The following is a 25,916-nucleotide window of genomic DNA, read 5'->3' as shown; positions in this document are numbered from 1 at the left end:
CCTCAGTAATACAAAGCGAGTCCTTAGGTTTGGAGAAGGAAGAAGTGCCAGGAAAACTTGTGATAGTCTTGAAAAATAACTATATTCTAGAGATATGCTCTGACCCCTGTCTTTTGATTTTGGATCTTTATTCACCTTTGTGTTTTGGTTTTGGCTTTGTAGAACCACCTTCACATGTTTTGGTTCTGTTTGTTTTTTTTTTTTTTAATTGATAAAAAGACTTTAAAAACAGCTAAAATCATATAATTATTGCCACCCAAAACCCCCAATTCATATTTAAAAGACGAATTCTGAACTGTGGGAAGATCAGAACTGGAACTCATATCTGTCCCGAGCTCCATAGATCAGAGCCATGGCTCGGATCTGTCCGGTTCACGAAGTACGGGTGGATTTATACAGTATCTCTAGAGAACCGAACCGCACATCTCTACTCTATGCAGTATATACAGAGTTAAGCAACCAGGTGCTCTGCGGTAGTTGCTGACCAGCATGTTTGTCATTTCACACTGTTGGTTGTAGTTCAGTAATTTTATATTTGCTCTATCCCTGTGCACAGCAGTGAAAATAATTTTTTGGTGTGTTTTGGTCACAATCACCTAAATCTGTTCTGCTGTAAGGGAGAAGAAACAACTTAGCTGCACTAAAGGTCTGAACTTTATATAGATCACTGTATTTATTACATTCTACAAACAGATCTAGATAACCAAAAACCCCATTAAGCATTAAAGGGTCTATGTACTAAGCAGTGTTATGAGACAGAGTGAAAAGTGATAAGTCTGTGATAAGTGCCAGCCAATCAGCTCCCAACTGCCATCTCACAGGCTGTTTGAAAAATGACAGTTGGGAGCTGATTGGCTGGCACCTTATCACAGACTTATCACTTTTCACTCTGTCTCATAAGACTGCTTAGTACATAGACCCCTAAGTATTATCAGTTAAGCTGATTTTTGGCTAGTTAAGACACGTACATTGCTAGATTGTGCAGATCTCGTCATTTGGTTACTGAACTGAATGCATAGGCCTAATCTGTGTGTGCACCTTCCTCCCCACAACAGCGCATGTGCATACTGCCCATGCCCATATCTATAACAAAATGGCGCCTGTGCCATTTTCCCCGTGACTTCACTACTACTACATGTGCATATTTCTCCTCTGGCGGCAGAAAGGAATGTATAGTTAATGAGTGCAGGTTGAGCTGCTTGGGCCCCCCCATGGTTCACTGCACACCCTGCACCCATTATAGATACACCATGACTGTATGACTTATAGAGGCCACAGGCACTGGGGACAGCTGATGACTTTAATGGCTTGCAGATGTGGTCAAAGCCGGTCGTAACCAGTTAGGTGCCCTAGGCAAAATGTTATCTGGTGCTGCCCCTTAGAGCCTGTCCTTCCACTGGGACCGTATGTGCTATGTCGACCTTGACGAGCACCTTCTATTCTGGCCCTTCCATACAGTGGTCAGAATCGCTCCTCACCAAGCGCCAGATCCTCTCTTGCCTCTCGGTGCTATCTTGACCCTCACAGGACTTCATCTGAACAGCAAAAGGGCCACTATAAGCTCTTTTTGCAAGAGCCCCTCCCCTTGTTGCCAGGGCCTCGGCATCCTGAAGTCCTCTGGCTTGACCAGGTGTCTTCTGCCATCTCTTCTGGTTTTCTGTCTTCCATTTCTCTTCAGGAGCTCTTCTATGCTCCTCCACCTTCATTCTGACTTCGCTCAGCACGCGCTAGCTAATAAAGTCTGAAGCAAATGGGCAGAGTGATGATGCAGTGAGCCATGGTTAGCTTGCCATGGCCGATGCTATTTGGCTGCAGGTTTGTGAGCTGTGACTGGCTCATGGGCAGCACCAATTTGTAAAGCCAAAGCAGCTCCAGCCTCCATCAATGCTGGGATCCGATGCTAGGTCTCAGCGCTGGCTGCAGATGTATCTCCAGCAGGATTCATCTCCACACCACTGGCAGAGGCTGCTCCATTAGTGTAGTGACCTCTATCCATCCCAACCCTGGTCACCCCCACTGGAGCTAGGTCACCCTAGGCAAGCACTTAGGTCACCTATGCCTGCCAAGTCAACTGGCAAATATTGCACAATTTCACTGAAAAGTAGTATTTCTTGTGTTTTGCAGAGAATTCAGACACAATGGGGTAAATTAAATAGGGGCCGAATTTGGAGTATAGAGCTCTACTTGAACATTTTCAGAACTACATCCCCCCTCCCTCTGCAACTCGCAATGGCAAAACATGCATCCATATGTTTTGCCATTGGGAGGATACAAATCGGGCAATGTAATAGAGTGCGAGTGCTTAACTGCCTAAAACTTGAGAGAAAACAGACCTGCTTCAGGCTAGTGAGTCTAGCCTGAGCAAGCTTTAGTAACACAAAAACATGCACAGATTCGTGAGATCTGTGCATGTTTTTGTTTGTTAATAAAAGTAAACAGTAAAAAAAAATTCAAAAAAATTGACATGCGCCCCCACACCACAAGCATAACCAGCACCGGCTCTGTTAAGCCTGACCTGGTTCTTAAAATACAGGGGGAAAAATGAGTAGGGTTCCCCTGTATTTTATAAACCAGCACCAGGACCCTGCATCTGTGATACCCCCAAACCAGCAGTGTTTTCTCCTGCATGGAAGAGGTTAATGGCCTAGAGTTAGGACTCTGCTGAACACTTGGCGATGGTTCTGCCAGCCTTGGGAGGGAAACTAGAGAGAGGCTGTTGGGTGCGGAGATGGAGCTAGAGAAGCCCAGTGAGTCCTGCAGAAGACTGGGAGAGGAGCAGCACACTGTGAGCAGAGGCTGAGTTTCTAGTCACACATAATGCCTGAGGAGTGCTGCAGTAGTGATAGAAGCTGTACTGCCTGTGAGGATCCCCAGAGACAGACTGGCCCATGCTGAGAGCTGAGGACAGAGAGCCTGATTTAGCTTTGGGAATAGAGTAAGATATATCAAGCAGTGGCGTAACTAGGGGGGTCGAGCAGGGCGTGTGCCCTGGGCGCCGTAGGACCGGCAGTGCAGAAGCGCCGCCGGCCATGGTACCAGCCCGTCCTAGTTAGCAGTGAGTGCGATCAGCACTACACATTTACACAGGATCAGCGCTAGGCTTCCCTGCACCCAGTGCCGTCCTGTGCACAGCCGAGCCGCTTCTCTTCCCCTGAGTGCTTACCCAATAGCGCCAGGTGGAGGGTGGGAGGCGGGCTCAAGCTGGTTCATTTGTACATACACATTGCCGCCTGCGTGGAGGTGATGTGTGTGTTGATCAGCAGCCAATGAGAGTCAGACAGACTCTCATTGGCTGCTGCTGCTGCACACACATCGCCGCTGCGCAGCATGATGTGTGTGTTAATCAGCAGTCAATGACAGTCAGACAGACTCTTAATGGCTGCTGCGCCCACTGCAAGAGCCGGGCTGGAGCTCACTCACTCACTTCCGGCTCCTGTAGTGGGTAATGGGAGAGTCGCCATGATGTCTCTCCCATAATGCAGAGCGTGCCAGCCCTGGGAGGACTGACGTGCGTATGGTGACAGTGACAGGAGCGGGAGCGGGGATTCAGTTAAGTTTTTTTTTTTTTTCTTTACTTGCATTTGTCTGCACTGCATCGGAGGGGACTACTACTGGGGGCACTACTGCGGGGGACTACTACTGGGGGCACTGCATTGGGAGGGGGGACCTCTACTCGGGGCACTACTGGGGGGAACTACTACTGGGGGCACTGCATCAGGAGGGGGATCTCTACTGGGGGCACTACTGGGGGGACTACTACTGGGGGCACTGCATCGGAAGGGGGGACCTCTACTGGTGACTACTACTGGGGGGGGACTACTACTACTGGGGGCACTATATAAGGGGCTTACTACTAGGGGCACAAGGGGCACTGCACTGGGGGGACCACTACTGGTGATACTACATAGGTAGGACCACTACAGTGGGCACTGTATAAGGGGCATTGGATGGAGGGTTCACTACTGGGGGCCTGCATAAGGGGTACCACTACTGGGGGAACTGCATAGGGGGGACTACTACTGGGGGCACTATATAAAGTGCACTGCATAGGGGATACCACTACTGGGGACACTGCTTAGGGGATACAACTGCTGGGGGAGCTCCATGGGAGGAACGCATCAAGAATACGGACCAGTGGCAGAGCTCATCGGTGAAATTCAATCAATACTGGCACCCCCACGTTATACCGCCTTTAGACCTACGGGACTTTCCATCTTGTGGACTCCGACGTGTGAGTCCTGTGGAGAGAGGTGCCATGTTTCTGCATTGGAGGAATATTCACCCTTATGGATGACTCGCTGACACCCCTTCTATGAGTAAAGTAATATCCACAATATATATTGGGGCACTGTGAGTACTTAGAGAGCTGTGCCTCTCGGTGTTCTGCTGAGAACTATCAAAGCCGCAACATATTGTTACAAAATTGTTACTTTCTATCCGCCGATTGGAGATAAACTCTATACAGACATCTGCTTGAATCATATGGATGTATTAACAACAAAAGGATCATCTTATGTGATTAACATAATTTCTGGAGACTCAAAGGGACAATGATACTCTATTCATATAGACTGGTTATATCACCCTGATACCTGTCACGTATTAGCCTTTTTATATATGTGCTTTTGCTTGATAAATATATGCTCATATTAATGTTGTATTATTAAATCCCACTCCCAGGAGTTTTATAAAAGTTGGACATGTATTGTTAATAAATTACAACGGATTATGTTATATTATTAAAATTATTTAATTAAATCTTCTGTTGTGATTGCCAAGCGCCACCTACTACATATTTTTTTCTTTGTATACGGTTTGTCGTAAGAGGGCTGGCAATACCACTTTGTAGGTGTGCAGCTGTGAATTTTAGCAGAGGAAAGGTAATTTATACACCCCGACTGGTGCCTGGATTATCTTGTTGTTTATTAGAGTTATCCATTGCCAGTTATTAATAGCAATGTGAAACAGGTATTATAAATGTCATATTGTGCAAGTTATAGTAAGCTTTGGAAAATTGATCATAAGTTGATTCAAGTAACTGCATATATAATAGGTATTGCCGTATCCTTGCATACTTTAACCTTTATTCAGAATAGTACAAGCGTGACAAAGTTACTCAGCATAATAAAATTAACATCACTTTTCCCAACGTGTGTTTACCGTGCTTGGTTCTGGGTGGTCCCCTGTCTCTCTGTCATGGTAGGATGAGGCTATGGGGGTCTATTTATAAGGCAGTGATAGGAGACAGAGTGAAAAGTGATAAGAAAGTGATAAGGTGCCAGCCAATCAGCTCCCAACTGTCATCTCACAGGCTGTGTTTGAAAAATGGCAGTTGGGAGCTGATTGGCTGGCACCTTATCACTTTCTTATCACTTTTCACTCTGTCTCCTAACACTGCTTAGTAAATAGACCTCTAGAAGAGGAACAGCCCTGTTCCATTTGACAATCCACTCCCAAGCAGATTCCAGAGGAACAGCAAGTACGATCCACTCACTGACATCCTACCAAATTAGGAGTGTTGCACATCCGGCTAGCAGGCAGCCAGAATCTCTGCAGCAGAGCAACCTGGAGTGTCCTTAGGATGCTTCAGACATGCACCTGGAGCATCCTGATGTTGCTCCAGGCATTCATGTAATTCCCGTCTTTTGTGGCCCTGCCCCCTCCATATGACATCACACGGAGGGGTGTGGCCTGCACCGGGCACTGGGACCACTAGTTACAGCACTGCACAACCGCATGTCATAGCTTATAAATAAAATATAATTCATTAAGGTATCAAAATATTCAGCCGTGTTGCAAATTTCGTCTGAAGTATCAGAACAAGTCCACTTATGCTAGCACTATGATAACAACTATGCAGCACTAGCTCAATTTCAATTATGTAGCACAAGCTCTACTACATTCCCTTTAGGACTGTAATCATGTTGCATAACATGAAAATCAAAGTACTGTAGGGTTATATGCACCCTTAGAGTATACAAAACCAAGAAGCACTCATTGTATGCTATCTATCAAAATCTGTAGCACCATTGTCAGATATTGCTGAAATATCACAGTGTATGTGGCCTGAGGTGACAGTTATGCCAAATTCTAATTATCATTAAAGGGCATGTGTGTAAATGACGTCGGAAGTCAGGGCATTAGAACATTCACGGGGTCCGGGTACTGAGGGATGCGGTATTCAATTGGGAAACCGGCTGCCTTAATGCCGACAGCCGGCTTCCCGACTGTCATATCCCGGTGAGGGTGAAATGCCGGCCGTCTATATCTAGACGCCTGTCACTTCCCTGATGCCGGGAGACAGCCGCGAGCGGACAGCCGCGGGGGGGAGGGTTAGGTTTAGGGCGCCAGGGGGGAAATAAGGTTAGGCACCCCCCGGGAGGGTTAGGGTTAGGCTAGGGGGAGGGTGAGGCACCCCCGGGGGGGACTTGGGGTTAGGCACCCCCCAGGGGACTTAGGTTTAGGCAGCGGGGACTTAGGGTTAGGCACTTAGAGGGGGGGATTAGGGTTAGGCACTTGGGGGGAGGTTAGGGCTAGGCACCCCTAAGGAGGGTTAGGGGGTTAGGTTAGGTTAGTTTATACTTACCTTAGCGACGATCGAGATTTCCAGCGCTGTCGGGCTTCCGCTGCCGGGAACTCTGCTTTTGTCGGCCAGGCGCTGCCGGGAATCGAACCATGCGGCCGGCGGTATTTCATACCGATTCAAGGGACGCAAGGGCTAATTCAGGAAGTATTGCCACGCCGCCCTCCCAAATAAATAAATACCAAATACTGGATTTATCCCACTCAGCAGCTGGCCCAGGTCCCTGCCCAGCCCCTTCAACAGGCCCTGTCCTGGGTAATTAGTACCAGTTCCCCCTCCTCTCTGTGCCCCTGTGGAAGATGGCTACTATCAGCCTGTGAATATGGCCATCTCAGGTGATAAAAAGAGAATGGAAAAGGGAAATCGTCACACAGGCAGAATCAGAGAGATATAGTATATGAACCACTATACCCTGATTCTATTGATAATATTATATAGGTAAATGGGTAGTGGTGGTGCTTGCTAGAGTGGGATATACATGGTAAGCAAAAAAAGGAGAAGAACTCTGTTGTACGAACACTCTTACAATAGGATTACTGATAAGGTTAAAACTAGGGGTGAGCGGGTTCGGATTTCTGAAATCCGAACCCCCCGAGCCCCCCCGATCCGAGTCCGATCCGAGTCAGGCTCGACTTTTCCCGCCTGACTCGGATCTGAAATCGAGGCAAAACATCATCATCCCGCCTTCCGAGTCTCGCGGGTTTTGGATCCTATATAAGGTACCCGCGTCGGCGCCATTTTCTCACTCGGCTGTGGACAGTGAAGAGGGAGGGTGGGAGTTAGGGCTGTGTAGTGTAGTGTAGTGTAGTGCTGCTGTTGTCCACTACTTCAAAGTCCATAGGGGCTGGCTGTGTTGTGCTGTGCTGCTGTTGTTAATAGGGGCTGTGTCCACTACTTCAAAGTCCATAGGGGCTGGCTGGACTGTGTTGTGCAGTCAGTTCTCCATAGGGGCTGTGTCCACTCCAAAGTCCTGTGCAGTGTCCCAGTCCTAAAGGAGTGCTGTAGTGTTGTCCAGGGGGTGCTCTGTCCATCAGGGGTGCTCCCCCCAAGTGCTAAAAAAATAATATATTTTCTGTGTTTGTGAATTGTGTGCGCAGTAGCCGCACGTGCATCAACAAAGTAGTGCCAAGCGTGCGCCTGTGTCATAAGTAAAGGGCCGGCTGGCTTGACCGTTAAAGGGTGCTGTAACCCCCGAAAGTACACTCCAGTCCAAACCAAAAAAAAATTATTTTCTGTGTTTGTGAATTGTGTGCGCAGTAGCCGCACGTGCATCAACAAAGTAGTGCCAAGCGTGCGCCTGTCATAAGTAAAGGGCCGGCTGGCTTGACCGTTAAGGGTGCTGTAACCCCCGAAAGTACACTCCAGTCCAAACCAAAAAAAAAATTATTTTCTGTGTTTGTGAATTGTGTGCGCAGTAGCCGCACGTGCATCAACAAAGTAGTGCCAAGCGTGCACCTGTGTCATAAGTAAAGGGCCGGCTGGCTTGACCGTTAAGGGTGCTGTAACCCCCGAAAGTACACTCCAGTCCAAACCAAAAAAAAAATTATTTTCTGTGTTTGTGAATTGTGTGCGCAGTAGCCGCACGTGCATCAACAAAGTAGTGCCAAGCGTGCACCTGTGTCATAAGTAAAGGGCCGGCTGGCTTGACCGTTAAGGGTGCTGTAACCCCCGAAAGTACACTCCAGTCCAAACCAAAAAAAAAATAATTTTCTGTGTTTGTGAATTGTGTGCGCAGTAGCCGCACGTGCATCAACAAAGTAGTGCCAAGCGTGCGCCTGTGTCATAAGTAAAGGGCCGGCTGGCTTGACCGTTAAAGGGTGCTGTAACCCCCAAAGTACACTCCAGTCCAAACCAAAAAAAAAATTATTTTCTGTGTTTGTGAATTGTGTGCGCAGTAGCCGCACGTGCATCAACAAAGTAGTGCCAAGCGTGCGCCTGTGTCATAAGTAAAGGGCCGGCTGGCTTGACCGTTAAAGGGTGCTGTAACCCCCGAAAGTACACTCCAGTCCAAACCAAAAAAAAATTATTTTCTGTGTTTGTGAATTGTGTGCGCAGTAGCCGCACGTGCATCAACAAAGTAGTGCCAAGCGTGCGCCTGTGTCATAAGTAAAGGGCCGGCTGGCTTGACCGTTAAAGGGTGCTGTAACCCCCGAAAGTACACTCCAGTCCAAACCAAAAAAAAATTATTTTCTGTGTTTGTGAATTGTGTGCGCAGTAGCCGCACGTGCATCAACAAAGTAGTGCCAAGCGTGCGCCTGTGTCATAAGTAAAGGGCCGGCTGGCTTGACCGTTAAAGGGTGCTGTAACCCCCGAAAGTACACTCCAGTCCAAACCAAAAAAAAATTATTTTCTGTGTTTGTGAATTGTGTGCGCAGTAGCCGCACGTGCATCAACAAAGTAGTGCCAAGCGTGCGCCTGTGTCATAAGTAAAGGGCCGGCTGGCTTGACCGTTAAAGGGTGCTGTAACCCCCAAAGTACACTCCAGTCCAAACCAAAAAAAAAATTATTTTCTGTGTTTGTGAATTGTGTGCGCAGTAGCCGCACGTGCATCAACAAAGTAGTGCCAAGAGTGCGCCTGTGTCATAAGTAAAGGGCCGGCTGGCTTGACCGTTAAAGGGTGCTGTAACCCACAAAGTACACTCCAGTCCAAACCAAAAAAAAAATTATTTTCTGTGTTTAGCCGGACGTATATATCAAATCGATATAACATAAATGGAGGACCAAACTTTCTCCGATAAAAATAAAATAGAGAAAGATCAAGAACCACTTCCTCCTAGTGCTGAAGCTGCTGCCACTAGTCATGACATAGACGATAACATGCCATCAACGTCGTCTGCCAAGGCCGATGCCCAATGTCATAGTAGAGGGCACATACAATCCCAAATGGCAAAGTTCAGGAAAATGACCTTGAAAAAGACATTTAAATCAGCTGAAGAGAAACGTAAACTTGCCAATATGCCATTTACGACACGGAGTGGCAAGGAACGGCTAAGGTCGATCCCTAGTATGTTCATGACTAGTGGTTCAGCTTCACATGACGATGGAAGCCCTCCTCCCACTAAAAAAATCAAAAGAGTTAAGCTGGCAAAAGCACAGCGAAGAACTGTGCTTTCTAAGAAGATATCACAAATCCCCAAGGAGAGTCCAAGTGTGGTGGTGGTTGCGATGCCTGACCTTCCCAGCACTGGACGGGAAGAGGTGGCTCTTTCCACCATTTGCACGCCCCCTGCAAGTGCTGAAAGGAGCACCCACAGTCCACTTGCTGATATGCAAATTGAAGATGTCACTGTTGAAGTACAACAGGATGAGGATACTGGTGTAGCTGGCGCTGAGGAGGAAGTTGGCGAGGAGGATTCTGATGGTGATGTGGTTTGTTTAAATCAGGCTCCGGGGGAGACAGTTGTTGTCCGTGGGATGAAAAAGCCCATCACGGTCATGCCTGGGCAGAAGACCAAACATTCCACCTCTTTGGTCTGGCAATATTTCTATCCAAATCCGGACAACAACTGTCTTGCCATATGTACCATATGTAAAGGTGAAATAAGTAGGGGTAGGGACGTCAACCACCTAGGAACATCCTCCCTTATACGGCACCTGCAGCGCGTTCATAAAAAGTTACTGTCAAGTTCAGAAACTTTGGCTAAGACCGTAAGCAGTCCAGGGACACCTAAATCCCATTGTCCTGTTGTATCCAAGCGCCTGCAAACCACACCGTCAACTCCCTCCTCGTCAATTTCCTCCTTAGTCAGGATCGGAAGTAGTCCTGCAGGCCATGTCACTGGCATGACTGACTCTCCTATCCGGGATTCCTCTGGAGGATCCTGCATTGCTACGCCTACTGCTGCCGCTGCTGCTGTTGCTGCTGCTGGGAGTCGTTCATCATCCCAGAGAGGAAGTAGGAACACCACTACTTTTACTAAACAATTGACCCTCCAACAGTCCTTAGCGAGGAGGATGAAGTACGACAGCAGTCATCCTGAAGCAAAACGTATAACTGAGGCCTTGACTGCTATGTTGGTGTTAGACGTGCGTCCGGTATCCGCCATTAGTGCAGTGGGATTTAGACAATTGATGGAGGTAGTGTATCCCCGGTTCCAAATCCCGTCTAGATTCCACTTCACTAGGCAGGCGATACCGAGACTGTACAGAAACGTCAGAAAAAGTGTCCTCAGTGTCCTGAAAAATGCCGTTGTACACAATGTCCACTTAACCACGGACATGTGGACAAGTGGAACAGGGCAGACTAAGGACTATATGACTGTGACAGCCCACTGGGTAGATGTATCACCTTACGCAGCAACAGCAGCAGCGTCACCAGTAGCAGCATCTCAGAAACGCCAGCTCGTTACAAGGCAGGCTACGCTGTGTATTACAGGTTTCAGTAAGAGGCACACCGCCGACAACCTCTTAGAGAAACTGAGGGAAATCATCAACCAGTGGCTTACCCCACTTAGACTCTCCTGGGGATTTGTGATATCTGACAACGCCACCAATATTGTGCGGGCATTACATCTGGGCAAATTCCAGCACGTCCCATGTTTTGCTCACACAATAAACTTGGTGGTGCAGAATTTTCTGAAAAGCGACAGGGGCGTGCAGGAGACGCTTTGGGTGGCCCGAAAAATTTCTGGCCACTTTCGCCATTCAGCGACTGCGTGCAGAAGACTGGAGCGCCAGCAAACACTCTTGAACCTGCCCCGCCATCACCTGAAGCAAGAGGTTGTGACGCGGTGGAACTCAACCCTCTATATGCTTCAGAGGATGGAGGAGCAGCAAAAGGCCATACAAGCCTATACATCCACCTATGACATAGGCAAAGGAGGGGGTATGCACCTGACTCAAGCGCAGTGGAGAATGATTTCCGTGTTGTGCAAGGTTCTCCAGCCCTTCGAACTTGCCACACGTGAAGTCAGTTCAGACACAGCCAGCTTGAGTCAGGTCATTCCCCTCATCAGGCTTTTGCAGAAGCAGCTGGAGAAAGTGAAGGAGGAGCTAAGACGGAGCGATTCCGCTCGGCATGTGGGACTTGTGGATGAAGCCCTTCATTCGCTTTGCCAGGATTCCAGGGTGGTCAATCTGTTGAAATCAGACCACTACATTTTGGCCACCGTGCTTGATCCTAGGTTTAAAGCCTATGTGGTGTCTCTCTTTCCGGCCGACACAAGCCTGCAGAGGTGCAAAGACCTGCTGGTGAACACACTGTCAGCTGAAGCGGAACGTGACACGTCAACGGCTCCTTCTTCATTTTCTCCCGCAACTGGGGCTGCCAGGAAAAAACTTAGGTATCCTAAGCAACCCGCTGGCGGTGATGCAGGGCAGGCAGGACCAAGTTTGGACATCTGGTCCGGACTGAAGGACCTGGCAACAATTTCTGACATGTCTACTGTCACTGCATATGATACTGTCACCATTGACAGAATGGTGGAGGATTACATCGTTGACAGCATCCAAGTAGGCATGTCAGACAGTCCATACCTGTACTGGCAGGAAAAAGAGGCAATTTGGAGGCCCCTGTACAAGCTGGCTCTATTTTACCTGAGTTGCCCCCCCTCCAGTGTGTACTCCGAAAGAGTGTTTAGTGCAGCCGGGAACCTTGTCAGCGAAAGGCGTAGGAGGTTGCTTCCACAGAATGTGGAGAAGATGATGTTCATCAAAATGAATTATCAGCTCTTCCAGGGAGACCAGCCTCCAGAAGGTACAGAGGGACCTGTGGTGGTGGATTCAAGTGGGGACGAGTTAATACTTTGTGAGGATGAGGATGTACACACTGAAGAGGGTGAGGAATCGGTGGATGAGGATGAGGATGACATCTTGCCTCCGTAGAGCCAGTTTGTGCAGGGACACATTAATTGCCAGCTTGTTTTGTGGGGGCCCAAACGAACCAATCATTTCAGCCACAGTTGTGTGGCAGACCCTGGCGCTGAAATGATTGATTTGTTAAAGTGTGCATGTCCTGTTTATACAACATAAGGGTGGGTGGGAGGGCCCAAGGACAATTCCATCTTGCACTTCTTTTTTTTCTTTGCATTATGTACAGTTTGGGGCCTAGTTTTTCTAACTGCCATCCTGTCTGCCACTGCAGTGTCACTCCTAGATGGGTCACGTGTTTGTGCCGCCCACTCGTGTCGCTTAGCATAGTCATCCAGCTACCTCGGTGCAACCTTTTGGACATGAAAACACTATTGTGAGGTGTGAGGTGTTCAGAATAGACTGGAAATGAGTGGAAATTAAGGTTATTGAGGTTAATAATAGCATAGGAGCAGAGAAACCAACAAATTCTGTGATTTTAGCTGTTTTTATGCTTTTTAAAAAAAAAATACAGATCCAAAACACAAAACCCAGAACCCAAAACACGGAAGGGTGGTTTTGGCAAAACCAATCCAGATCCAAAACACGAAGAAAGATCCAGATCCAAAACCAAAACACAAAACACGAAAAGTGGCCGGTGCACACCCCTAGTTAAAACATAACTTTTAATGTATAATTAATAATTACCTCTAGCGCTAGGCAGGCGTGTAAACATACAAAAACACTCACTGTTTCCAAAAAGGTTGTCCCTATTGGGACTAAAATATAAATACATATATAGTAACCAACGAAACATACTGTATAAGGTAGCAGTATCTCCTGCTCTCGGTAATGGCGATTATATTTGCACTGCCATTCTCGGTATACCAATCTTCAAAAAGATTTTCTTTTCAAATTTAAATGTGAAATGGGAAGTGTAAGTGCCTCCCACTCGACAACAATTGGCAAAATATATAAAAGTTATATAACAGGTACAATGGGCTTCAATTGCACAATTAAAATACATCAGTTTTCCCTTATTTTGTGATCTACTTTGTAGGAGAAATTAGGAGGGTCAGGGTACAGACACTGCTGATCCTAATTCTGCTGCTCATCACCTTGGCCACTGGCCATCTATGAGGAGTGAGAGATTACAGGAGAGCAGGTTACCCTTACAAACAACAGTGTAACCGAGATGTTCCTCAAATTTTCATCTCTGCTGTTGGAGGTCTTACTGAATAGCATTGGACCTCCAATGAGAAAATTACTCTGAGATGATCGTCAGATAATAGAGGAATAGATCAAGATACTAAGTAACAGAGCTTGTAGTTTTTGCAAATTTAACATTTTATCAGTAATAATTCATACAGTAATCCAGTCCTTGTTCTTAAATGGTTACAACTGTTGCAATTAGTCAGCATCACACCACACTCAATAAAGCCCATATGGATTTATTCGTAAGTATGTGTATATATTGCTAGTTCTGTCCGTGTGCTGGATGTACATGTGATCTTAGTGAGGTCTGTGGTTAGGGCTGTAGGGAGGGTGGTGCGGCCGGGGCCTCCGCACAGGACGGAATCCTCTAGCGGCACCGGCCATGAAATGCCCGGCTCCGGAGAGGTCTGCAGGAACAGACCTGCAGTGCTGTGCGGCGCACACAAGTAATGCCGACGAAGATCCCCGCCCTCCACCCACCTCCCAGAGGAAAAGGTAAGCATTCTGGGGGAGGAGGGAGGCGGGGGTGAGTGAGAGGGGTGGTAGTGCAGCACAGGGCGCACTGCCATCCTGCTACGGCACTGCCTTTGGTTTCCGTAACACCCCTGTCACTAAATTAATTAATAATGCCCATACAGATTTATTCGTAAGTATGCGTATATATTGAATGTGTGCTGGATGTACAGGGTCGGATTAAGGTCTGTGGGGGCCCCTGGGCAACAAATGTGTTGGGGCCCCTATCAATAAATATATATATATATATGTATATAAAATACACACACATACCTCGGCCTGCCTGATGTGTATGTATCCATCTATATATATATATTTATATACATATATATATATATATGTGTGTATCTCCAAGATTTTGCCCGTGCTGCTCCTCACCTTTGGAACTCCCTCCCTCTCCCTATCAGACTCTGCACCTCTCTACAATCTTTCAAACGAGCTCTTAAGACCCACTACTTCATTAAAGCCTTCCAGCTCTCATCCTAACTTGCTGCTACATCTTCCTTTCTCCTCGCCCACCCCATTCTGTGTCACTCCTGTTTATCTTCTCCTCCCTTAAAGAATGTAAGCTCTTTCGAGCAGGGCCCTCTACCCTCTTGTGCTTCTCCCTACTGTAATTTAATTTATCTCGTACTCCCCACTAGGGCAACTAACACTTGGCTGCTTATGCGGCCGTTAAGGTCGCTAATATAGCAATGTTTATCCATGTCCTCTATTGTATTGTATTGTAAGTCAATGGTATCTTTTTTGTCTATGTACTTTGTAAGGCGCTGCGGAACACTTGTGGCACTATAAAATAAATGATAATAATAATGTATATATATATATATATATAGATATAGATATAGACACACACGCATATATATACATATAGACACACAGACATATAGACACACACACATATAAACATTATTGCTTACTTAAGAGGCAGCAGGCCAGCAGCAGCAGAAGGGGGCGGAACCAAATGCCGGAGGGGCAGAGCTTAATCGCGGGCCGTGGCAGGCGGCTCCGATATAAGAAAACAAAACAGTTAATCTTGGGGAAGGGGCTGGCCGGCCGGGGACAGTATGAGGGAGCCCCCTATGTGTGGGGGCCCCGGGACGACCGCCCCTGTCGCCCTCCCTATAATCTGGCCCTGTGGATGTACATGTGATCTTAATGAGGTCTGTGGTTTCCATAACACCCCTGTCACTAAATTGCACAATCCTGTGTAGCAGCAATAGAAAAAGATAGCAGCTAGAGCAGAAAGTGGTAGTGCATAACGTAATCTGATCAAATTATAGAATAAATTCATAAAATAACAAATACATATACTCTCTATAGCAGACAGTCTATACAATTAGTGTGAAGTTCAGGAATGGGCAGTCACTCCCTTGAGCATGTGTCTGCTGGGCACATGATCGGAGCAATAATCGCCAATATAAGCAGAAACAACATAAAGTGCATGTGCAAGCAAATATTTAAACCTGGTAGTAACATAGATTTCTGCCACGATTTAAATGTGTAGTCCGATTGCTCTGTTACATGTAGTTTATATTAGCAAAATGTAAACATTCCTTAATGTGGAGGAAAGAAATTTGCCTGCTAGATGTTGATCAGAAAATCAATAACTACCATTAAAGTGCCTGTGCCAAAGGTAGTGTTTCACTCATTTGCACATGTTGTCCAAATATTTCACAATACCATTCGGTATAGATATATAATTGGTATAGTAACATACAGCCTTACTGTAGTAAGTAAGGCTTATACTGTAAGCATGGAAAAAGATGATAATATGTCAAAACATTTAAGGTTCACAAATAAGAATACAAATTTGATGTAGGGGTGTCCCGTGCTGTGCAGCCATTGGTACCCTCTCTGCCGACGCGCGTTTCACCAAACTGGCTTGTTCATGGAGGAGACAGTGTGATCCAGAGTTCCTGAATAGCCTGGGTAATGTGCCAATCATCTCTAAGCTAGCCAGAGTGACAGCTTATTCAGCGAACAGGATTCCCTGCTTATCGTGATTCAGTAATTGCGTGTGTGTGTGGGGGGGTGATTAAAACGTCCTACTGTACGTGATTGACAGGCCATTCAGCAAATGAGTATGCTTTCTGCGGCTGTCTGTTTATACTGGATGGTAAACTGACATGTCTGGATGATTCATGGTAGTAAGTGTGGTGTGATGCTGACTAATTGCAACAGTTGTAACCATTTAAGAACAAGGAATGGATTACTGTATGAATTATTACTGATAAAATGTTACATTTGCAAAAACTACAAGCTCTGTTACTAAGCATCTTGTTCTATTCCTCTATTATCTGATGATCATCTTAGAGTAATTTTCTCATTGGAGGTCCAATGCTATTCAGTAAGACCTCCAACAGCAGAGATGAAAATTTGAGGAACATCTCGGTTACACTGTTGTTTGTAAGGGTAACTTGCTCTCCAGTAATCTCTCACTCCTCATAGATGGCCAGTGGCCAAGGTGATGAGCAGCAGAATTAGGATCAGCAGTGTCTGTACCCTGACCCTCCTAATTTCTCCTACAAAGTAGATCACAAAATAAGGGCAAACTGATGTATTTTAATTGTGCAATTGAAGCCCATTGTACCTGTTATATAACTTTTATATATTTTGCCAATTGTTGTCGAGTGGGAGGCACTTACACTTCCCAGTTCACATTTAAATTTGAAAAGAAAATCTTTTTGAAGATTGGTATACCGAGAATGGCAGTGCAAATATAATCGCCATTACCGAGAGCAGGAGATACTGCTACCTTATACAGTATGTTTCGTTGGTTACTATATATGTATTTATATTTTAGTCCCAATAGGGACAACCTTTTTGGAAACAGTGAGTGTTTTTGTATGCCTAGCGCTAGAGGTAATTATTAATTATACATTAAAAGTTATGTTTTAACCTTATCAATAATCCTATTGTAAGACTGCTCGAGTTCTTCTTCTCCTCTTTTCGCTTATTGTGGCCATCTCCTAGCTGCATTAACATGTTCTAGTGATGTTGGATGTAATGGAGAGCTGAACAGCCTTGGCTCATCCAGTTTGGCCACATGTCCTGATCCTGTGTTTTGGGATTTACTTTGAGTGGCCAACTGAATGGCAACAACTACTGTATAAAAAAAAATGTAATTGAAGAATAGAGTTCTCTAGGTGAAGATGTATCAACCCATGAAGAGTGATAAAGTAGAGAAGTTGCGCTAAGCAACCAATCATCTTCTGTCATTTATCTAGCTAGATAAATGACAGAAGCTGATTGGTTGCTTTGGTCAACTTCTCCACGTTATCACTCTCTAAGGTTTGATACATTTTCCCCCATAGTTGAAAACACCTGTAGGTGAATCTAAATTCTACTGCTGATTTATCATCGTGGGAGGTAAAGTTTAGTGACATGGCACCCAATAGTTTTGGAGGGCATGTAATTATGTGACCGGCAGCCGCAAGGCCGCCGGTCACAATCCCGATGGCAGAATGCCAGCCAGGGATATATGATAGGCATCGAGAGACCAACGCCTGATGACGGAATCCAGGATGGCGCGGGCCCAAACCAGGTAAGTCTGGGGCGCCCTTCCTCTTAGCCATGGAGGGGAGAGCTAGGTTTAGGCAGGGCTGGCTCTAGAGGTGTTCGACCAGTGCAGTCGAACATGGGCGCCACCCATAGAGGGCGCACCCCTCCCCAACATCCCGATTTCAGCGGGACAGTACTGTACCGCTGTTCCACCCATGGGCCGAAGTGGCCCACGGGTGGTCAAATCAGGAGGTTGGGGACCCCCACCACCGAAGCTATGCAGCGGTGCCGGACCTTGGAGTCTGAATGGATGCTGCGTGCATGAGCAGAGGGCTGGGGGAAGTCCAGCTAGTGAGGCTCCTCCCCAGCCTGATGTTGTTTGGAGGCATGCCATGTGGGCACTCCTTCAAACAACATCACGTAGGAGGCATGGCCTATTGTAATTAGGCCACATCCCCATTTTCAACACACTAGAGAGTGCCGGCACAGGGTGCTCCAACCCTTGGAGCCGACCCTGAGTTTAGGGCACCCCATGGGAATTTAGGATAAGGCACCCCCCGGGGAGGGTTAGGGTTAGACTAGAGAAAGGGGGGGTTAGGTTTAAGCACCCCCAAGGGGAGGTAAGGGTTAGCCACCCCCCTGAGAGGGTTAGGTTTAGGGTGCAGGGAGGGTGGTTACGTTTAGGCACCCCTGGGGGAGGTTAAGGTTAGGCACTAGGGGGGAGGTTATGGTTAGGCAGGGCCGGTTCTATAATTACGCATGGTACACGGCCGCGTAGGGCGCCACATAGTGAAGAGTGCCGCGGCCATGCTGATATATTATTTAATTAAACAATAGAGCCAGCAGCGAGGCAGACCGCGGGCAGACTGTGTCACTGTGACACAGAGGCACCGCGGTTGTAATGGGCGGCCGCCCCGACTGCTCATGTGGGGCGATGTGATGTCATGACATCACGTCGCAAGGTCTCAGGCACATAGTGCTAACAGTGCTGGAGCGGTAGTGCGGAGGTGGAGAGTTGGACGGGAGCCGCGGACCATTGGCTTTTCACAATCCCTGTCAGTGTCTCCCCAGTCCTCCCCCCGCAGGGCAGGCTGATTCATAACCAGACTGCCTGCTGCCGAGATAAGAGCTCAGCTCTCTGATCGGGCAGCATGAAACTAGTGGAGGGGGGTGTTGAGGGTATTCCTCCTCCCTGTACACTTAAAGCTTCATGCAATCTACAAGCAAAAATATTGTTGTTGAGCAACCCCCTCGAGTGGCCCCCAGCATTGACTGTTTGCAGCATCCCGGCTGAAGCTGCAGTTCTGATAGAGAAAAGTTCGGCAATAAAGAGGAAAGCTGCTTCTGCTGATGATGATCCTGTGATCCAGTGTATGTACTGTGCTGCGTCATGTGTGTGTGTATTATGGTGCATGTGTGTGATTAAATACATGTGTGTATTATGTGTCATATGTAAGCAATGTGATTATTAAATAAATATATATTACATTAAACAAATTGAGACATCAGACATCTTAAATGTCATTACTTTTAGTATGCTGCAAGATACTATGTAAAGGGAGGGAGTCAGTGGGTAAGCTGCTTGTCTGACAGCAGCAATGATCACTGTGGGAAAATACATGATCTTTATTGCAATTGATATGTTATGTGTACAATATATCTTTAAAAACGAGGTATACTTAAGCTGAGTACACACTACAGCAGTGTTTCCCAACCTCAGTCCTCAAGGCACATTAACAGTCCAGGTTTTAGTGATTTCCAGGCTTGAGCACAGATGGTTAAATCATAATAACCGAGGTACTAATTAAGACACCTGTGCTCAAGTATGGCTATCTTTAAAACCTGGACTGTTAGTGTGCCTTGAGGACCGTGGTTGGGAATCCCTGCACTAGACGATATGTCATCCGATCTGGGCACATCGGGCAATGTGTACCCGATATGTTGGCGACGATGCGCGCTCACGCAATATCGTCAGCGACATCTTATGCTGGGTACCCATCTGATGTGTCGTGTGGTGGGACTCGGCTGGGGTCCTGACATCGGCAAGTGCGTGTACACTTGCCGATACCAGGAATGACGGCGTGACAGCAGGGGCCAAGCTGCATTCCGCAGCATGGCCCTGCTGACGATATCGCCCGTCGGACCTGTATGCCAGCCACACCACACATTGGCTGAGTACACATCGTTAAGTGTGTACCCAGCATAAGTTTGAGTGTCCAACGTGAAAACTCCAGGGTTCCATGTATGAGACTTCGGAAGTCCTGTTAAGTCTCACCCTCCTGTTGCTTTATTTACCTTAAATGCCAGCCAATGCCGCATGAATAAAGTACAACTGCTATCAATACTAAATTTTGTGCACAATTTGGAGCTGATTTCATTGTAGATGAATCTAAATGAGATTTAAAATAATTTGGATAAACAGGTTTATCCTGAGATTAATTTAGTATTAAACTAAATAGGGACATAATATGGCACTTTGGGCCTGATTCAGACCCACTCGCGAGCGGCTGTCCGCTCGCAAGTGGGTCGATGGTCTGCACTGAGCATGCGCACGACGGAGGGAGCTCCGTCGTGCGCATGCGCCAGACGCGACGAGCGAAGGACTTTCCTTCGCTCGTTGTGTCTGATCAAAGGGGGCGTGCTGTCGATGTTGATTGACAGCACGCCCCCTTTGGTGGGCATGCCGGGGGCGTGCCTCCCTGACGGGGGCGTTCCCAAGGGAACGCCTACCGTCAGAAGCCGGCCCACTGACATCACTAGTGATGTCAGTGGGAGTGATTTTGGCTCTGATAGAGCCAAAATCACTCCGGGCCTTGCGGTTGAAAACCTCAACCGCAGGCTCCGGCTCGCAGTTTCGATGGTCGCGATGGTCAAGACCATCGCGGCCATCAAACTGCACGCTCGTATAGGCTGTGGGTGGTGACCCACAGCTATACGAGCGTCCAGGAGGACGCTCCATTTTTATGGAGGGCGACCCTCATTCAGAGCGTGCGCTCTGCTCAGAGCGTACGGCTCTGAATGAGGGCCTTTGTCTTTCATGTCATCAATATTATCCTGTCCAAAATTACCTGTAGACACATTTTGTCTCCTGTGGGATTGTTACCAGGAGCTGATTTGGCCACTGCTAGAATGGGGAACTTGGCGCTGAGTTGTATCCCTCTCTTACCAGTGCCCCGCACCCCACACAGTGACAGCATTGCAGCCATGCTCAGGGCACTGCCAATCACTGACCTGTGCCTGTATCCTCGCTCTAGTAGTGACAGGCAGTCTGCATTGGCTCAGTGTACTACACCCACTGACCACTCAGGCTGCTGGGGTAGGGGGGATGGGCATGGTGGCATGTCAGGAGAGGCTGCAACACTGCTGACCTGCTCTCTCTCATATTTACTTATCGCTGTGACTGTAAAGTAAGGAGGGTGATAGAGGAGAGGAGGCACTGGAGTGCGAGGGAATGAGCAGGGTGAGGAAGAAGAGGAGGCGCTGTAGTGTGAGGGAAGGAGCATGGTAATTGGGAAAAGGCGCTATGGTGTGAGGGAAGGAGCAGGGTGATGGAGAAGAGGTGCTGGAGTGTGAGGGAAGGAGCAGGGTGATGGAGAAGAGGTGCTGAAGTGTGAGGGAAGGAGCAGGGTAATGGGGAAGAGGCGCTGGAGTGTGAGAGAAGGAGCAGGGTGATGGAGAAGAGGAGAGGCTGAAGTGTGAGAGAAGGAGCAGGGTGATGGAGAAAAGAGGCTGAAGTGTGAGAGAAGGAGCAGGGTGATGGAGAAGAGGAGAGGCTGAAGTGTGAGAGAAGGAGCAGAGTGATGGAGAAGAAGAGAGGCTGAAGTGTGAGAGAAGGAGCAGAGTGATGGAGAAGAGGAGAGGCAGAAGTGTGAGAGAAGGAGCAGGGTGATGGAGAAGAGGAGAGGCTGAAGTGTGAGAGAAGTAGCAGGGTGATGGAGAATTGAGGCTGAAGTGTGAGGGAAGGAGAATAATGGAGAAGAAGAGAGGCTGAAGTGTGAGAGAAGGAGCAGCATAATGGAGAAGAGGAGAGGCTGAAGTGTGAGGGAAGGAGCAGAGTGATGGAGAAGAGGAGAGGCTGGAGTGTGAGAGATGGAGCAGGGTGATGGAGAAAAGAGGCTGGAGTGTGAGAGAAGGAGCAGGGTGATGGAGAAAAGAGGATGGAGTGTGAGAGAAGGAGCAGGATGATGGAGAAGAGGAGAGGCTGAAGTGTGAGAGAAGGAGCAGGGTGATGGAGAAAAGAGGCTGAAGTGTGAGGGAAGGAGAGTGATGGAGAAGAGGAGAGGCTGGAGTGTGAGAGAAGGAGCAGGGTGATGGAGAAAAGAGGCTGGAGTGTGAGAGAAGGAGCAGGGTGATGGAGAAAAGAGGCAGGAGTGTGAGGGAAGGAGAGTGATGGAGAACAGGAGAGGCTGGAGTGTGAGAGAAGGAGCAGGGTGATGGAGAAAAGAGGCTGGAGTGTGCGAGAAGGAGCAGGGTGATGGAGAAAAGAGGCTGGAGTGTGAGGGAAGGAGCAGAGTGATGGAGAAGAGGAGAGGCTGAAGTGTGAGAGAAGGAGCAGAGTGATGGAGAAAAGAGGCTGAAGTGTGAGGGAAGGAGCAGAGTGATGGAGAAGAGGAGAGGCTGAAGTGTAAGGGAAGGAGCAGGGTAATGGAGAAGAGGAGAGGCTGAAGTGTGAGAGAAAGAGCAGGGTGATGGAGAAGAGGAGAGGCTGAAGTGTGAGAGAAGGAGCAGGGTGATGGAGAAAAGATGCTGAAGTGTGAGGGAAGGAGCAGAGTGATGGAGAAGAGGAGAGGCTGAAGTGTGAGAGAAGGAGCAGGGTGATGGAGAAGAGGAGAGGCTGAAGTGTGAGAGAAGGTGCAGGGTAATGGAGAAGAGGAGAGGCTGAAGTGTGAGAGAAGGAGCAGGGTGATGGAGAAAAGAGGCTGAAGTGTGAGGGAAGGAGCAGAGTGATGGAGAAGAGGAGAGGCTGAAGTGTGAGAGAAGGAGCAGAGTGATGGAGAAGAGGAGAGGCTGAAGTGTGAGAGAAGGAGCAGGGTGATGGAGAAAAGAGGCTGAAGTGTGAGAGAAGGAGCAGGGTGATGGAGAAAAGAGGCTGAAGTGTGAGAGAAGGAGCAGGTTGATGAATGAGACTTCAGCCTAGCATGCCAGGACTTGCATGTGTGCCAACCCTCCCTATTGGTGCATAGCCTGACAATCATGGGCAACTTTGAGATGCACCCAGTGTAGTGGCACCGTAGCATTGACAGAAATCAGTGTAGAGGAGCTGGAAGGGAGCAGTCAACAGTACTGTAAAGAAGATGCAGGGCGAGAGAGTTTGACGTTAAGACTAATAATAATAACTATGATCTTGCACTGGCTTCAAGAGCTGGTGTTTTAGGGTAGATGGGAGTGTGTGTGTAGGGGTGTGCGAGTCGCAGGGCTATAGGGTTCATGGTATTGTTAGTAGAATGGACACTTATGATCTTAACCACTCATATCAGCATTATGTTAATTACTTTTCCAATATTTTATTTAAATCACACAATTATCATACATATAATGGGCGCTAAAATCTATATTCGCTTACCAAAAAATTTAGGCTTGGGCCGGCCCGGGGGTTAGGTACCCCTAAGGGAGGGTTAGGGTTAAGGAGGGAAGAGGGGAGGGTTAGATTACTTACCTCCACTGTCGGGATTTACTCCCTTTGGCCAGACGCTGCCGACATTTCAATCCCATTCCGTTTTGGAGCAGTGCCCAAATTTTAACAGATAATGGTGTGAAGCTGTTGATTTAGTTCCTAGTCTCAAGAGAATACAAGCATGATCAAGTCCGGTGGCAGGGGGGAGTCTAGAGGCACAGTTGTACCTGGCCACAAGGTTCTAGTGGTTCCTGAAAAGCTGTAGAGACAGAAGGGAGCTGGACACACATAGTGGAATGAGGCTGGAGAGACATGGGTGCTGGAGAGACATAAGGGCGGGTGGATGATGCTGAAGAGAACTGGGGAAGTGGCTGGAGATTATAGCTGCCAGGATTAGAAGGAAAAGGCAAGGGACAGTGATCTTCATTCTAAAGAAACATTACTGATATAAATGGTACCAAACTAGCAAATACAGTTTAATAATATAAATTTGTTTGACGAGGGAAGTTTACATTTTGCCCTTCACCAAAGCCTACGTTACTAATTTGCTACATATTATCTGGTGGTACCTCTACAATATGGTGACAACATTGGTTTTATTCCTATACAAACAGGCGTCTTGCAGACCATGTGAGTGATCTCCTACATTAATAGCGAATACCGACTGAAGTCACCATCTGCCCAGGGGGGAACAATTTCTTCAGAGGTGCCCCATTGCTGAGAAACCACATATAAGTAAGGCAGACTCAAGCGACAGGCCTGTACCTGCCAGGGACCCGGGGATGAGGTCCTCTAACAAAATAATAGGTGTACCGGGCCCCATGATTTCTGTTGCTGGCCCTTGGCATGATTCTTTGGATTAGGGGAGTGTCTGATTGAACTAATGTTAATTTTGGCACAATTTAATTTCCCAGAGTGCAGTTTAGTGAGCGGCCAAAAGTTGTTCATTACAGTGGCGGCTCCAGTCCAAAATTCAAATAGGGGAGCCACACCAACTGCCAGTGAGTCCCGGCTGGCAATGTTTGTCAATGTTTGAAATGACAGTTGGTGTGGCTCCCCTGTTTGAATTTTGAACTGCGCTGCGGCCTCACCTCTGGAGCCTCCACTGCTTGTGAGTAATAAATTGTAAAAATAAAGATTGTATTCATATTTGGGTGGAATGATCATTTCTTCCTCCTTGCACGGGCATATCTCATGGAACAGTTGTCTGCTCTTATTTATTTCTAGTTAGAGATAAATATCTATGTAGAAATATTTAGTGTTGTGCTGGTTGAGTGTTTCATTTTAAATTCCAACACACATTCCGCTTCAGCATGAGGTCAGTGAATAGTAATTTTGAACATTTGAAAGCTCTTCTCAGTTACACATTACCTGAACGACATAATCCATTATGGAGAGTTCTGCGTTCCACTTTCTAGACTCAAAGTGTCATTTGATCTGTTTGACCTGAAACACGAGTTTCTCATTTAAGTACACTGAGGAGACTATAAACAAAGATTGTTTCTAATAGACAGCTTGTAAGAAATGCTATTGCCCCTCAGAAATCATACTGCATCATCATGAAATACTTTAATAAGTTCTCGTTTTTATGTGGTATATGCCAAAACTATGTAGTTTGTATTTACAAAATATGTCACATTAAAGAGCAATTTGTCATCATTATCCATTGTACACTTTGTGTATACGCAACAGCGTGTTTGCCTGATGTCCCTAAATTTAAATATACGACAATCTCACACATGGCCATGCAAGGAAATACAGATGTGTCCTCTTACATCCTTGCCGATCATGCTACAAATGCACATCATGGCGCCATGCGATTACCAGCAGCAGCATACACTACGGTACACTACGGCACTCACTGCGATCGCACCATGCAATCCTATGGAGTCGCGGCTGCGGCACCGTCCTTGACCCATGGCACCTGTACTTGGCTTGCAGGGTGCCTGGAATGACACCTTGCAGCCTGTTGATCCGTTGTATACTGTAGCTGCCGCGAGCGTTGTAAGGACCCTCAAGACACTGCTGTACTTCCTGGTGCCGGCAGCCCAGTCTTCATCAAGATGTCACATGTCCAAGTGCGGGGCAGCACAGGGAGCAAGATCGTCCTGCTCCGGGCACTGTGCGCCTGCTAAAAATCATAAAATGGACTTACATGCAACTCCGGATCCAGCCCAGAATGTTTAACAGTCACTTTGTCTTTTTCACAAATGTTGTCTGTTTGGTTAACAAGTGTGACTACACAGAAACTGTTCATGCATGCATCATATATACAGAACTGTATTATTCATTTTATAGACTAGTACTGTATTTGTTTAGCAAGAGAGAGAATAAAACAATCAGTTTTAAAAATAAAACCGTGGATTTAAAATAGGAAAAGAAAGAAACTACAAATATACATCTACATTGTGAATTCTAAAAAAAACATGGAAAGCTAAAAAAAAAATTCTATTACGATGTACTACCAAATAACAGACTTAAAATTAGAGATGTGCACCAACCCCCATTTTTGGTTTTGGATCCGGATTCATCTTCATGTGTTGGTTTTGGATCTGTATTTTAAATTTTTTTTTAAATAAAAACAGCTAAAATTACGTCGTTACGACCAGTTAGCATGCAATATAATACCTGAGTTGGGTTTTAAATCCGAGTTCCGAACCGTATGGAAATACAAACCAGGATTTGGTTTGACTCGATACC

The sequence above is a fragment of the Taudactylus pleione genome, unplaced genomic scaffold, assembly GCF_031769625.1.
Source record: "Taudactylus pleione unplaced genomic scaffold, aTauple2 ptg000100l, whole genome shotgun sequence".
NCBI classification, from domain to species: Eukaryota; Metazoa; Chordata; class Amphibia; order Anura; family Myobatrachidae; genus Taudactylus; species Taudactylus pleione.
Note: the sequence above shows the minus strand (reverse complement) of the source record.